Here is a 16693-nt window from a genome sequence, read left to right as displayed (position 1 = left end):
TTTGTGTTTTTGAAGTGTGTTTCAAGTCACTGATTTATCAGCTTAAGAAATATACTTTTGATGAACTTAATAATTAAACTATGAAACTAAAGTAAATTCGTTTCACACATGGGTTTATACTCCGCGATCCTGTTTTTTTTGTCATGATATTTGCATACGTTATGTTTTACATATCTGGATTAAATTTGGAGTAAATGTACAGACACGAGTGTTTTACACAAAGATAACTTTGATTAAAAAAATCTGACAAAGATTAATAATACCTGTTGATTCCGATAACATTATAAACTTAAAAATACGAGATTTATAGAGCAATTGAAAATTTAAAAATTCAAATTTCGAGATTGGTATAAAATTGAAGTCAAGGGGTTTAAAGTAGTAGAATATATATATATCGTTTCTCGTTTTTTTATATAGATTAGACCGTTGGTTTTCCCGTTTGAATGGTTTTACACTAGTATTTTTTTGGGGCCCTTTATAGCTTACTGTTCGGTGTGAGCCAAGGCTCCGTGTTGAAGACCGTACTATGACCTATAATGGTTTACTTTTATAAATTTTTACTTGGATGGAGAGTTGTCTCATTGGCACTCATACCACATCTTCTTATATCTATATATCACATGCTTTAAAGGTAAATACCCAGTTTTATTTAACGCAGACGCGCCTTTTGTCTACACAAGACTCACCAGCGGCGTTCGAATCATAACATTTGGAAGGCCATAACAAATACTAAGTTTGAAGAACATTGAAAACCAAAAATTACGAAAAGTTGTGCCAAATACCGAATCGACATGGCAGGTAATTACACGCTTTAGTTAAATGTGTGATGAATCAAACTGGTCAGAACTATTTTTTTAAAAATACACTTATGCTTAAATAATAAATATGGTATCTTACATTTATATATATCCCTGACGTAGTGTACAAGAGCAGCATGTTCAAGGTTAGACACTGTATGTGCCATATGCATATGATAATGTATGCATGAATCCTGAAATAAAAAATAAAAAAATAGACAAATATGTTTATAGAAACATGGCAACTCTTTCAACAATGTTTATATGAACCACAGTGTTTGACACATGTTCTTGGTATTGCTCTTTTTCTTAATACAAGACTTCGAAGCCACCAAATGTGTATGTGCCTATCCTAATTCAGTAACAAAATCAGAGGCTTTCTCATGTTATAATTTCAATGCTTTCTTGTCATTAAAGGCACTTTGTTTTATGGCAGATCTGTGGTAGTCACTGTATCATTTGGTCATAACATTTTTAGATTTTGAACGATTTAAAGCTTAGCATATTGTATATATATATATACTTTTCTATTGTGAAGACCGTATGTTGGCCTCTAATAGGAGTTTCTTTTCTTGTGTCGTTGGAATGCTAACTCAGTGGAGTATATTCAACATTTCCTTTCATTATTTGAATTTACATATTTTTGATATTGTTATTATGTTTATTTATAACCAATTGTAGCCATTTCCTTGTCTTTACAAAGCCAATGATAAACTCCAAAATTAAAAATTAATGCTGGCGGTTGGTATTTCAAATAACAATTACAAAACAAAAATGCAAAGTAAAATCGTATTAAATTACACGATTTCGTCCTGATTTGTCCACATGCCATGCTGTTGAAAACTCAGTAAGAGAGTAGCAATGGTTTTTCAATTGAAAATGGTTTGAACCAGTACAATTATTTGGTGCTGAAAAATAAAACAATTGTCACACTATCTTTTTTTATGTTTTCACGAGTAAGTTATTTGGTAATCTTTATATATTTTATTATACAGTTGTTCCTCCCTAAAGTTTGGTACATGAACTACCATTGTAAATAAAATATGTATTGTGAGACCTTGTAGGATTCAAAAAATTGAAAATAATCTTTGAACTCTCTAAACATTGTAAGACGAACGAAAGAAATCTCTGTATTACTTAAAAATTATTGCACCAAGGTTTTCGATATCACAAACTAGTCAAAACATTTACTAAATTTTATCAACGGTACAAGGACATCATTCGTAAATATAAATCAATATGCAGACATCTTATACGTTCAGGTATTTCAAATACAATATTTTATGGTAATATTCTTTACAAAGCACAAAAATGTCGGCATTCACCTCAAAAGCTAACCAAACATTTAAACAGACTTATTTGGAAAGGATATAGTTACAATACTGTTGTCAAGTCATTAAGGATTGCATATTTTGGTATTAATATTGATTCACTCATAAGGTCTTTGCATCGGAAATAAACACATTTATTCTACAACCAGTTGTTGGCATGATACGGGTTATGTTCTTCTCATATATTTTATGATGGTATGATACTAAACCCCTAACAGGAGGGATTGTACTTGATTTTCATATGATGAAGACATAATCTTTCAATTAGTTTAATTGAGGTCTGGAGATGGCATGTCAGTAACTGCTAGTAGTCCTTTGTTCATTTATGTATCATTGTCATTTTGCTTAGTTTATTTTATTAACTATTCTGACATCGGACTCAGACTTCTTTTAAACTGAGTTTTACTGTGCGTATTGCTATGTGTTTCTTTATTCTACATTGGCTAGAGGTATAGGGGAGGGTTGAGATCTCACAAAACATGTTTAACCCCGCCACATCTTTGCGCCTGTCCCAAGTCATGGGCCTCTGGCCTTTGTTAGTCTTGTATCATTTTTAATTTTAGTTCATTTATATGTTTTGGAGATTAGTGTGACGTCCATTTTCACTGAACAAGTACACAATTTTATTTAGGGGCCAGCTGAGGACCACCTCCGGGTGCGGGATTTTCTCGCTGCGTTGAAGACCCATTGGTGGCCTTCGGCGGTTGTCTGCTCTTTGGTCGGGTTGTTGTCTCTTTGACATATTCCTTATTTCTCTTCTCAATTTTATTTAACACAAAAACACCCTGAACATTGTAAACAAAAACACCCTAAACATTGTACACTAAAACTCCCTAAACATTGTAAACAGAAACTCCCCAAACATTTTAAACAAAACATTCCCTAAATATTGTGAAAACTCGTCAAAATAAAAACAAAGTAAGAAGATATCAAGGAGTCACATAAAAAATCAGTCGGAAGAAAGACAACACCTTCGTTAAAAGGAAAGAAACGAAAATACAAACAAGTCCACTCATCATAAGATAGAAAAATAAAAATTGAGCAAGTCGAACTCACACAAAAACCATAAGTGAGCTCGGCTCTCCTGGTCCACTAATGGTACCCGTCGTGTTGCTAATGTTATATAATAAACTGTTATCACAGAGATATGTCTCGCCTTTTTGTAATTTTGATAATGCAAATGTTGAAATTAAAATAGCAATACTTTAACATGTAAGTTATGCAAATATTCAAAGTCGATGAACCATGACTGAAACAATCTCCATGGAATGAGATGTGCCAATGCAAATACAACTGCATACCAAATACCACTGACTTATTATAAGTCGTTCCCTTTAAACAAACCTAAACACAAACATTAACTTGTAAACTATGCAAAAGTTTCAAAGTCAATGAACCATGATCAGGGGTGGGGCTATATAATCTCCATGGAAACGATACTTGCAAATGCCAATAAATCTGCATACCAAATATCATTGACTTAACATTAGCAGTTCATCTTAAATTGATCTAATCACAAACTAATACATGTAAACTAAGCAAAAGTTTCAAAGTAAATAGACCATGACTGAGGGGGCGGAGCCAAATATTCTCCATGGAAATGAGATGTGCTAATGCTTATACAACTGAACACCAATTAACATTGGCCTACCACTAATGGTTCCCCTTGAACTGACCTAATCACAAACTAATACATGTTAACTTAGCAACATTTTCAAAGTCTATAGACCATGACTAAGGGGCGGAGCCAAATAATCTCCATGGCAATGAGATATGCCAATACTTATACAACTGCATACCAAATATCATTGACCTACCACTAGTGGTTCCCCATAAATTGACCTAATCACAAACTAATACATGTAAACTATGAAAAGTTTCAAAGTCAATAGACCTTGACTGAGGGGCGGGGCCAAATAATCTCCATGGTAATGAGATGTGCCAATGCTAATATAACTGCATACCAAATATCATTGACCTACCACTACCAACCTACCATGAACTAAAACTAGACCTAATCACAAACTAATACATTGTTGACGCCGACGCCGACGCCGGATACCTATGTCTTGCTTTTTGACTCCGTCAAGGCGAGACAAGAAATTGGGTTCAACGATAGTCATAAACGAAAAAGAAAAACAGAAATGTAGATAAGAAAAATGGAACATATCCCTGGTTATCTGTAACAAAAATTTGTTATATGAAATAAGGATATGTTATATGATTGCCAATGAGGCAACTTTTCACCAGAGACTGAATGACTTGACAATTTTATTTTTTTTATAATGAATTTTCTTTATTGTAACAAATAGACTAGCACAACATGTATGAACAAAAGGTATACAGAATGGCATATTCACACAAAGAGAGTATTAAATAATTAAACAACAATTGAATATATGATGGTGCAACAATAGGTTGAAAATAAATAATTTTCTTATAACATTGGAATCTTATTTGTTCTTGCAATATTTGTTAGTGGTGTTAACAATTTTAGGTCACCATACGACCATCAGCAATAAGCAAAATCAATGCCGTATAAAAGAAAAGACCCGACATGATAAAGTGTAAAATATTTCAAACGAGAAAACCAACGATCTGATTTATTATAAAACAATCAACGAAATATTGCTGTCAACAAATTATGAAAGAGTTGCATCTTGGTTCAATAGCTTCCTTATACGACGTTGCCACATGTGGAGCAGGATCTTCTTAACCTTCCGGAGCACCTGAGATTACCCCCCGTTTTTGGTGGGGTTCGTGTTGCTCAGTCTTTAATTTTCTATGTTGTGTTTTGTGTACTATTGTTTGTCTGTTTGTCTTTTTCTTTTTTAGCCATAGCATTGTCAGTTTATTTTCGACTTATGAGTTTGAATGTCCCTTTGGTATCTGTCGTCTCTCTTTTGTGAGTAGCGACGATCTATCAGTGAAATCTGGATATGAATAGTAAAATTTCTATTTGTTTTCAAATTTTCTGTTGGATAGTAATTTTCTTAAACTTAAATATTTAACTGCAAACCTCGTTTAAAACCTTCCAAGAAACCATTTTACCAAATGAAACTTTATGTGTGCCAGTTCTAACCCAGAAGCTTATATTTCAGTGGTTGGCGTTGGTTACTGTCTGTCATATTTGTTTTCCGTTTATTGAATGAGCATATATTAGATCGTTGGTTTTCTTATTTTGTGATGCCTTATGGTTTTGAAATTGACGAATAACGTACAGTAGCATATAGTTGCTTACACCAACATCTTTCAGTCTCTGGTGGATAGTTGTCTCACTTGCAACCATAACACAAATCTTTGTTTGTCCTGTTAATCTGTATGTCAAGGGACTGCACACATGTTTTTTGTATTAAAAATTAAAAGCAAATGCTCCCCTTGCCTTTCATTACAAAAATTATTATTCTAAATATAGTGATAAGTATTGTATTCAATCAAAAGTAGAAAATAAAACAAACATCAAATAAACAAACAAAACTATCTGAAAATTCTATAAAATTCTATCGATTGCTTCCAAAATTGGGCAAATCAAGGCAACACAATTTTTGCTGTATTTGACGTCCACAGTTATTTATTTATACAACTCTGTAACGCACAAAGACGAAATTTGTGGAAGATATACCAATGAAACATTCTTGACTTTGTTGAAAAAACTGACATAAATGTAATGTTGACAAAATTTCAATTTGGAAACATTTGTAGAGGATACAATTGAAACAGATTAAAGTTATGTGTTACGTGTGATCCTTTTGGAAAAAAAAGATGCATGTAGGTGGTGATCGCAATTGTAATCAAACCATCAGCCGCCATTACTTTAGTATATCAGCAAAATAAGTAGTACAAATTCAATTGAAATCTGAATATATATGTTTGTATATAAATACAACGGGCCAGTCTGTAAAACAAGGAAAAAATTAAATGGACACCTTATTGTCATCTTTGAGAACTTAGTAGGATACCTTTCTCTTCTGAAACAATTCTGTTTCTTTCAAGAAATAGAATAAATCAATTTCAAAACCTTGAAGCTATGTAAAGAGAAAATATCTGTATTGGTTTCCCTAAATAATAGTAATATTTAGTATTCAGCAAAACAAAATGGTTTACTTCTGAAGTGAAGATCAAGATCGTTTACTCTAATAATCAAGAAAGGATTCGAAAGTGTTGAACATGATGCGAACGGTTGATAGTTGTTTTAAATGTACTAGTTGGAATTTGCGTGGTTGTCAGTTTCATGGCTGGTTTAAGAGTATGAGACTTTGAAATTGTAGTTAATAATACGGACTGTAATGTAAACATATCTATTTGATGTTTGTTGCATAAATTGTTGAAACAACAGTAATGTTTTAAATTCCTTTTCTTCTGCCCGAAACAATTCTACAAATAGAGAAAAAGATTTAATAATAAAAATAAAAATGAATAGATAAAAAATGGTTTAAATATTGATTTAACGAAAGCTTCATTGGGCATATATCATTTAACTTGTATTGATATTTTAGGTTTGGTTTAATTGTAAGTTGCTCTTAATATTAATGATCAAGAGTGTAAAGAGAGATCGTATGCAATTATTGGTAATGAGCGTATCTTATGAGATTTATTTACTGAAGCGCAAAAACTTGTGTCGGAAATAAAACATTGTTCAACTTTTTAAGTTGTATGCGTAAAGCCTTGGACATACATTAAACTTGTAATCTTCAATGTATTGCCATCTTCGTAGTGTAAGTGAATCGCGAAATGTCTGATTATTCATTACAGTTGATTTCTCAACAAAAATTAATTGATTACAATTCATTAGAATCACTAGTTTTGATTACCATATGTCATGTAACATACAACAGAAATACGAATAATTTATTTGTGCTCACCTCCTTTACCAAACAACCGGAAATTATCATTTACATTCTCGGCTGTCATACACACCTGCAAAAAAATATAATGAAGACACAGCCTGCTTAATTGATAAGGTATGACTTCTTTTGAATTTTCTTTTTTTTTTCGCCTTATTAATCAAACGTAAATCTAAGAAAGGAGTTTGCATCTCCTTACAAAGTTACTTGAGTCGGTCATTTTGGAATTTTTACATCTGGACTTTTATTAAATTCTGTACTGTCAATTTGACCAAGGAAGTATGTCAATGCATGCTTCTATTGGCTTTCTGTTCACAAATTCTTTAGAACTGAACACTTTAGATCCTAATGTTTCTACATATTTTTACATTTTTGGTTTTCATAATGTTTACTTTGAGAGTTCTGAAGAAGGTTAATCCAGAAAATTTAAAGTACCGCGGTATTATTTTCTTTTCTATGTAGATCAATGTGGATAGTGGTCGCTTTTTTGTGATACTAGTTTAACTGGTATATATTTGTCCTTTAAATCATGCAAAGATAAAACGCTTTTCATTGCATACGGATTATTAGGAATAAGACAATATGTAAGGTATACATTTATTAGACAACAGTACATTTATAACACACCTGTTCTGGGTGGGCACACACATGGGTATGGTACAAATTTATTAGACACTAGTACATTTATAACACACTTGTTCTGGGTCGGCACACACATGGGTGTGGTATAAATTTATTAGACACTCGTACATTTATAACACACCTGTTCTGGGTGGGCACACACATGTGTATGGTATAAATTTATTAGACACTAGTACATTTATAACACACCTGTTCTGGGTGGGCACACACATGGGTATGGTACAAATTTATTAGACACTAGTACATTTATAACACACTTGTTCTGGGTGGGCACACACATGGGTATGGTATAAATTTATTAGACACTAGTACATTTATAACACACCTGTTCTGGGTGGGCACACACATGTGTATGGTATAAATTTATTAGACACTAGTACATTTATAACACACCTGTTCTGGGTGGGCACACACATGGGTATGATATAAATTTATTAGATACTAGTATATTTATAACACACCTGTTGTGGGTGGGCACACACATGGGTGTGGTATAAATTTATTAGACACTAGTATATTTATAACACATCTGTTCTGGGTGGGCACACACATAGGTATAGTATACATTTCTGAGACAACACTACATTTATATCATACCTGTTCTTGGTGGGCACACACGTTGGTAATATTGCACTGCGAAGGATGTTGCACATCGCCCCAAGTGAAACATTCAAGTCCTAGTGTAAAAAAGAATACATCTGACATGACATTTTATTATTCATAAAATAAATAAACATCTACCTACTCATAATTTTCAAAGAGAACATTGTTCATGTAGCAAACATTTCCTAAATCAATAGATATGTTCTTTAGAGGCTACTGCTCTACCAATTTCACCATGAAATCTGGGTCAAAACCCTAATTTGGCAAATATATTTAGCAGTTCACTTCATGATGTACTAAGTTTCATGTTGATTTGACAGCAAAATACCTTACACTTAACTGCGGCCAAGCTTAGTGAAAGGCCGTGCGACATAATCAGTCAAACAAACTTTATTAGATCAACTCGTTAAAGAACGAGTGTTGTCATTGGTCAATTCAAACCTTCGACCTCAAATAAACTCAGTTAAGCAACGCCCAAGCACACTTGCTTAAAAAACAAAACACGCGTACTATAAACGATCGAAAGTTGAATGATCACGTATACATGATTGTGTACTTGATTATCTCAAGGCGTTCTAAATTATAAACATGTGCATGTGAAATTTATTTATATCATATTTGTGTGCAAAAGTTCTAATAAGGTCCTTTTGTTTTAAATTTGATTTTTTTAACAAAAACTCTTAACAGTTTTCACGGCGAAATATATTGAATCCAACTGTATCCTCTCAAGTAGTTCTGGACTAACCCCGTGCACCTTTTCTATCTTATAAGTTACATTATCATGTGTTTGCAATGAGACCAAATTAAAATATGAATGAAATGACTCGAGGCTGTTGGATAAACGTAAATGTCCATTATGACTTATGAGACCGTAATTAACTACACACAAAATTAACCAAATTACATAATATACATATTGCACGATTTTACGGTAAATAAGGTTTTGTGTTCAATATTCATATTCTATAGTAAGTATTTCACAGCCTCCTCCTCGACCCTTAAACTAATCTCGCGTATACTAAACCTTTTTTTTCCTTAATATGAAACTACATAGAAATATGAAAATAGAATCATAAATGACAACTTAAATTTACATATCATTTCATGGCTTTTAAAAACAGGGAAGTTTTGGGATTTTATGGATTTGACTTTGGATAGTTTGGTTTTTTTTTCTTCATATTCAGTTTACTCTGGGACATAATATATTTTAGTATAATAGTTCCAGGTTTGCTTAATTTTGAAAAAAAAATTCCGAATTCTAAGTAAATTCGGAGCAGGTAACCATGCTTTCTTTAGAAGAAAATGGAGATAGCAAAACACTGGCCACAATGAAAGGAAATGTACTTTACACATGTGTGTAACTCCGGCGATGTAGGTGATGAAAATATTTACATAGATTTACATAGAAAACCAAGTATTATGTCAACGAACTCGCTGATTGGTAATGAAAAACAAACAATTGAACATTTCTAAAGAAATTGTGTTCATTCATTAAATGTATTAATAAAAGGTGAAAGGTGGGTCCCTCCTTTTGTGATAAAAATTATCTCGATCGAATATTGAGTGATCAGTTTATTACCTCATGGTTAAGCAATATAGCAAATTCATCTCGGGGACAATTTTATGGGACATTTAAAAAGGACTTTGAATTAGAAAAATATCTGATCAGACTATCTAAACAGAAGAGAGGCTGGGTAACTAAATTGAGGACATCGAACTTACGTATTCCAATCGAGACAGGGCGTTGGCAAAATATACCTAGACCAGAGAGAATGTGTACTTTATGTCATAAATTTGTTGGTGATGAATTTCATGTTTTATTTGTATGTCAACATGATTCTATTGTTAATTATAGAAACCAATACTTACCTAGATACTATACTATTAATCCGCAATACATTAAAATGGAAGGCCATGATTATTGTCCATATGTAATATGGAAGTCTACAAACGACTTTCAATTTTTATTAAGAAAATTGCTTGTTTATTCTAAAATATTTGCAAATGTATTTCTATGTATTTAGATAGTACTGCATGCTCATTTCGTCATTTAATTGTTTATGTATTATACTTTGACCTCATGTTACACACTTATGTGGCTTAGCGTTATCAGTAAATCTTGAAATCTTGTACATTTATTTTTTCATCCTTAATTTCTTTATATTTTGTTTAACAGTTTATTGTACATGTATTATTTTGTACTTCATTTAAAATAATCATACTAAATTTGTTAACCTTCAATTTTATGTTTATCGGTAAATTCATTCAATTCCAAGTTTTGGCAGAAATGTGCAACCCATCATGAATTATTTTTATCATGAGATCTTTATTACATGTAAATACAACATTGTTAGGACAATAAGAGTATGATATAATTGTATCCCGTCAGTGTGAAAGAAATTTAAAAGTGGTTCATTTATTTATCAGTATAAATGTGGCACATGTATTTATCCTTATATTTTTCATAATCCGGTACATGATAATTGTTTTGTTGCAAAGAGAACATTTATAAATAAAAAAAAACATCACACGGATAATATTTCGACCCCATTATTTTTAAATCAGGCGACAACACAGCAGTACACAAACCTGTTTACGTTCGTAGTAAAGCATAGTACATTCCATTGTCGGTCACCTGTGTCAATTCACGTGCACACTACGATTGTTGTATTTGAATCTTTCGGCCAATGAAATGGGACGTTACAAGTTGTTTGTTTGTGATACACCAGAATCTTATCAATGAATTATCAAACTTGACTGCAGTTCAGTGTAAGGTAGTAAATACACAGTTAGGGGTGGGATTTCGCATTTTCGCCCCGGTGGATTTTTCAAATATGAAAGTTATTGAGAAATAAAATTATTTTTCAATGTTTACAAATACTTTTTTCACAGGATCTTTTTGACGTAGTTTTACGAAAAATTATATGAAAGCCATATTATTTTTTAATTAATCTCTTCATGGATACATTCTAAAGTTTTAGAAAAACTTATCACTCCAGGGGATTGAAATTTTGAGGAAATATGTGACATCTTCCACCCCTTTTTGCAATATTTTATAGCAAAAACATACGGTTGTAGCCATGAATACACCGAAATTTTTTTTTTTAATAATTTGAAATAAAACCTATGGAAGATACTGATTAAATACATTTTAGCTCAAAACAGTTAAAAGGTTTACCAACTTAAAAAAAAAAACCCGATAAGGGACGGACTGGTTGAAGGACGGACTAACAGTAAACCTAGTGGCCCTCTAAATCGAAATTGGGGCATACATATGTCGTAGATAGGATTTTGTCAGTCATTCCTGGCCAGAGTCGATATTCGAAGGTGACAAAGATCCCAGATCAAATGCTTTTATTATCAATTATAGTGTTGGTTTGCAATTGACTTAGATAAATCCAATTGTTTGTCAATGATTATTAACGGTATAAGTATTTTTGAATTGTTTTAATCGTTAACACTATTTAGGTCGTTTGTCTGTTTGTTTTGTTCACACATTGTTGTCAACATAATGAAATTTTATGCGACTGTCATACAAGTGAGAGGTTTAGCTAGCTATAAAACCAGGTTTAAATCACCATTTTTTACATGAGGAAATGCCTATACCATGTCAGGAATATGACAGTTGTTTTCCATTCGTTTGATGTGTTTGAGCTTTTAATTTTGCCATTTGATAAGGGACTTTCTGATTTGAATTTTCCTTGGAGTGTGGTATTTTTGTTATTTTACTTTTTAGTATATTTCGTTTAACAGACTAAACTTGCTGGGGTATGAGTAACAATATGCATATGTCTTACTGTCTTACTGTCAAAATGTCGTTATGAAAAATGATAAATGGCGAGAGAATCAACATTGTGGTATTTATGTTGAATCAACACTAAGAAAAATCATCGGTGAAATTCTACAATTGGACGTCTTTTAAACATCAAATGATATATACATGTTGTATGTTAAAATGTCTCGTTGTAAATCCTGGAGAGTCTCTACAACAATACGCCCAATAGTGGAACTGAGATTAAAATAGTCATCCCCAGTTTAGTATTTTTTATTCTTTTAGTTTTCTCTGATATGTGTTTTGATTATTGTTTTTCGTCTTTGCTCTTGTGACTAAGTCGTTCTCCTTTTTACAGAAACGATTTTATTCTTGGTGTCTTCTTTATTTTCTTACAGTTTTAATAGTTTTATACCTGTCACTCCTAGAAAAACAGTAGTCAGATGAACTATGCCTGAAAAAGAAATTTGTTCCAGGAATTAATAAGGAATTCCCGATCCCGATGTAAAGAAATCAACCAGACCTGTTTGATAGAATAATTTTTATTTTCTTTAGGATGTATTTTAAAAATGAAATATATGATTTAACACTGTAATTTACAGCAAAATAAATTGCATATTTTCTGGTATAGTCTTTTTCAACTTGTGCTTCCTATAAAAAAAACTACCTTCAGTTACATTCCTAACATTTCTTTTATTTGGCCTTTTTATTTTTATTTTATTCGAGTGTCACTGATGAGTCTTTTGTAGACGAAACGTGCTTCTGGCACAAATACAAATTTTCAATCCCGGTATCTATGGGGAGTTTATTTACAACCACTGGGTCGATGCCACTGCTGGTGGAGTTTTTATTCCCAAAGGGCATCACCAGCCCAGTAGTCAGCACTTCTGTGTTGACATGAATTATCATTGATATGGTCAAAATTGTAAATTAACTGTTAAAAAAACTTTACATTTTTGAAATACTAAGGCTTTTCTACCTCAGGAATAGATTATCTTAGCTGTATTTGGCAAAACTTTTAGGAATTTTTGGTCCTTAATGCTCTTTAACTTCGTACTTTATTTAACCTTTTTAACTTTTTTGATTCGTGCGTCACTGATGAGTCTTTTGTAGACGAAACACGCGTCTGGCGCAAATACAAAATTTCAATCATGGTATCTATGATGAGTTTATTGAAAACCACTGGGTCGTTGACACTGCTGGTGGAGTTTGTATTCCCCGAGGGTATCACCAGCCCTGGAGTCAGCATTTCTCTGTTGACATGAATTATCATTGATATGGTCATAATTATAAATTAACTGTTTAAAAAACTTTACATTTTTGAAATACTAAGGCTTTTTTACCTCAGGAATAGATTACATTAGCTGTATTTGGCAAAACTTTTAGTAATTTTTGGTCCTCAGTGGTCTTCAGCTTCGTACTTTATTTGACCTTTTTAACTTTTTTTGATTTGAGCGTCACTGATGAGTCTTTTGTAGACGAAATGCGCGTCAATCCTGGTATCTATGATGAGTTAATTTCCAGTTAAAATGTCTGGACAAATTTTTGTTAAAATAACGCTTTTGAAGATAATCGGTGATGTAATATTTCACACCACTGAATTGTTTGGTTATTTTTTAGCATATGTTTATTTTCCAAATTGTCGTGTACACGAAATTGCTGTATCAGTGTTTTGTGGAACATGATGTAAACTAATTCTTTAAATTGCGAAACACTGAGTTCTATTTGATAAAATTGATCAAGAGCACGCCCAGAGAACTTGATATATTGACAATGACCTCATGCCTTGCTGACTGATGCATTTCTGAGTACGAAATTTAAGCAACAGTTGTTGACAGATGTTGAAATCTCATTAATTGAAGAAACATATCAATGTAACAAAGGTCACACTTGGGAAGATAAATGTTGAAAAAGGGATATCTATGTTATTATTGTCATAGTTTATCCATATTGGAAATGGTCACCATTTCTTTTGAACTGATGTTAAATTTTCTATCATTTATGATAATTGACAAAAGTCAATGTTTTAAAAATTCTGATATACCTAAAGTCCAAAAAGTATCATACCTTTGAAAAGAGTGTTCGTGCTCTCCATACATATGTATATAGAGACAGTCATGTCTTATCGAAACGTGTGTAGCCTATTCCAAGATTAGAGTAATGTTTAGTGTTTTTATTTGTGTTTTCGTCCTTTTTCTTTTAGTCATGATGTTGTCTGTTTTATTCGACTTTTAGTTTTTGATTGCCCCTTGGTATGTTCTATCTCTTTCATGTAGGTCCTAGACTAAGCATTTATTTGAAGTCGGTTTTCTTGTATTAATCATTTACTTTGCGTTGTATTTTGTCAGATTGATGATTGTGGTTAGAAAACACTTCGTTTGGGCGTTTTATGTGTTGATGGAGGTTTGTGAGTTACTGTATTGAACGTCCAGCAATAACTATCGCCACGTCTAAACTTAACTTGAAACGTGTACCAAATGCATATTATGTTATGGTTGTCAGGTTTATACGGCCAATAGTGGTGCACAATAATTACCAATTGGAATACCGACGTCTGATGGAAAATAGATATACCAAACTCAACGAATATGTTGTCGATCAAAACGTCCATTTTGGTGATTTCAGCTTCGGTGTATTTGTTGTTGGATTCAGTACGGTTCTTCACAAGGTAAGATTTTTCATGACAAAACAAGAAATTAAGCTAGGTTTCCCATTTTTGTAGATTGAGGCGATGTAGTCTATTCTATATTGAAATACAGAAAAAAACCAGATGTTGATCATATTATTAACCATTTCAATTTATGTATGACGTTATTATCAATGTAAAAAACAGGAACGCGTATTTTGACGATTTTCTAACTACAAATCGGAAAGTGGCCTATCTACATGAGCTAGGTAAAAGCGCCCTGTAAGCAGATGACGAATCATTTATTTCCTACAGTTCCTATATTTTGTGGTAATGTTTAGTTTTTTTTGCAATATTTTTAGTTTAAAGACGCACCACAGAATGCAAAAAATGTAACAATCTTAAAAATATTAGTATTTTCGACTCCGATCTTAACTATCAGCTTTTATGCCGGATGTCGATGACTCTCTCCACGTACGTCGGTGACTATGTCGAAATCAATGTCTTTCGTTAGCAACACCAGCCTCTTCAACTGGTAGTATTACCTTTCGTTATTATCTACTTTTCAACGATGAAAAACTCATCAAATATATAAGGCTTATGATTTGGTAAGACAGAAGCGTTTTATTTACACGAGACTCATCAGTGGCCATTAAATCAAAACAATAGGAAGACAAACTCAAATACAAAGTCAAAGGGAATTAAAAACCATGAGTTAAGGTGGTACCAAACACCTTGGCTAAAATTAATTTGGGTCGTTTAATTTTCATAAAATCTTGACAAAACATTTACTTTGACCCTTTGACAAAAATTTCAAAAAACTTGAACCACACACTTTATCGGAAAAATTTCATTGGATATATAGCAGTTTGACAAACACTAATTTTGATCATTAAGAAGTTTAATATTTCCTTAACAATAGAACGTGATTAAAACATTCAGCTGATTTTTACAGAGTTATCTCCCTGTAATGTTATGTACCACCTTAAGTTGTTACAAATTCGACTTAGGCTTTCTACGACTTGAATTAGACAAAACTCAGTGTTTCGATGAGTTCAATATTTGATGAACAGAAAATTTACCAAAATGAACACATCATTGTTTGATCTGTTTGAGCTTTTTCTGTTTTTTCTTTTTGATAAGAGACTTTACGTTTTGAATTTTCCTTGGAGTTCGGTATTTTCTTTATTTTACTTTGTTTTTATATATATATATATATCTCAATACTGCACACAATACTGATTACTGGGTAGGTGATATCCTTGAAGAAAAAACATAATCAAGCAGTCTAAGGCCTCAGCTGAGTATGTCGATTTTTTATTCCAGTCAAAACTCAGATGTGGATTACTAAATCATGTTCATTGAATTTGTTCAGCTAAATATTGGAAATCGTCGCTTGGCTTCTAAAATGTCCTATATGATCTTTATTTTGCTAAAACTACTTTTTCATACAAACCGGCTTGGTGGGAGGAAATATCTGATATTCCAAAATATCATACATTTAGACCAATAAAAACATTTGAAATAAGTTATGTGACAAAATTGACAACCTGAATTGTTGGTAAATTTTGCTTCAAAAGTGTTGTATGTAAACTTCAAAAATGTTGTAGAATGGCTTTGGGAATAAAAAAAAATAAAAATAAAAAATTCTCTATATTTCTGTGAAAATAAGGTTAGTTTTTGTGTAATCCAGACATGTCCACGTTTTTATTTCACAGTCATTAACAAAAAATGTTCAAGATCACATACGACATTTTGAAAGCAAAATTTCATGCAAACTTTCAAAGCCTGTTTGTGAGATTTTGTTGTTGTTGAAAAATGAGTAATTTACTTCTTTTTGAAGAATTGTGAAAAAATTTTGTTTCTTTATTAACAACAATGTAAAGATATGTTCTCTTATTTTGGACATTTTTTTTTACTTTCATAGATAAACTGCATGGTTATGAAATGCCATTGATCTAATGTTAAATCCCTCAATCTCCCTTTCGCATGCCTCTGATTCAGTGTGTGCGGGTTCGTTATTATTTTTGTCCTCTTCGGTTATATCAGCTTTTTTGTTTAAGGGTTTTGATTTTCAA

The 16693-nt window shown here is 32.2% G+C and overlaps 1 long non-coding RNA gene across 1 annotated transcript; it reads right to left on the bottom strand.

Annotated features, from left to right (window-relative positions):
- Positions 1 to 5540: 5540 nt before the first annotated feature.
- On the bottom strand, positions 5541 to 10879 carry LOC127725920 (uncharacterized). Its single transcript, XR_007993274.1, has 4 exons — positions 10807 to 10879; positions 8212 to 8291; positions 6991 to 7045; positions 5541 to 6502 (listed from the first exon to the last, which is right to left on the bottom strand). It is a non-coding gene; the product is annotated as an uncharacterized LOC127725920 (long non-coding RNA).
- Between the last annotated feature and the right edge of the window lie 5814 nt (positions 10880 to 16693).

Source organism: Mytilus californianus, unplaced genomic scaffold (genome assembly GCF_021869535.1).
Source record: "Mytilus californianus isolate M0D057914Y unplaced genomic scaffold, xbMytCali1.0.p SCAF_15, whole genome shotgun sequence".
NCBI lineage: Eukaryota > Metazoa > Mollusca > Bivalvia > Mytilida > Mytilidae > Mytilus > Mytilus californianus.
Note: the sequence above shows the minus strand (reverse complement) of the source record. Positions and strands in the feature narration are given on the sequence as shown.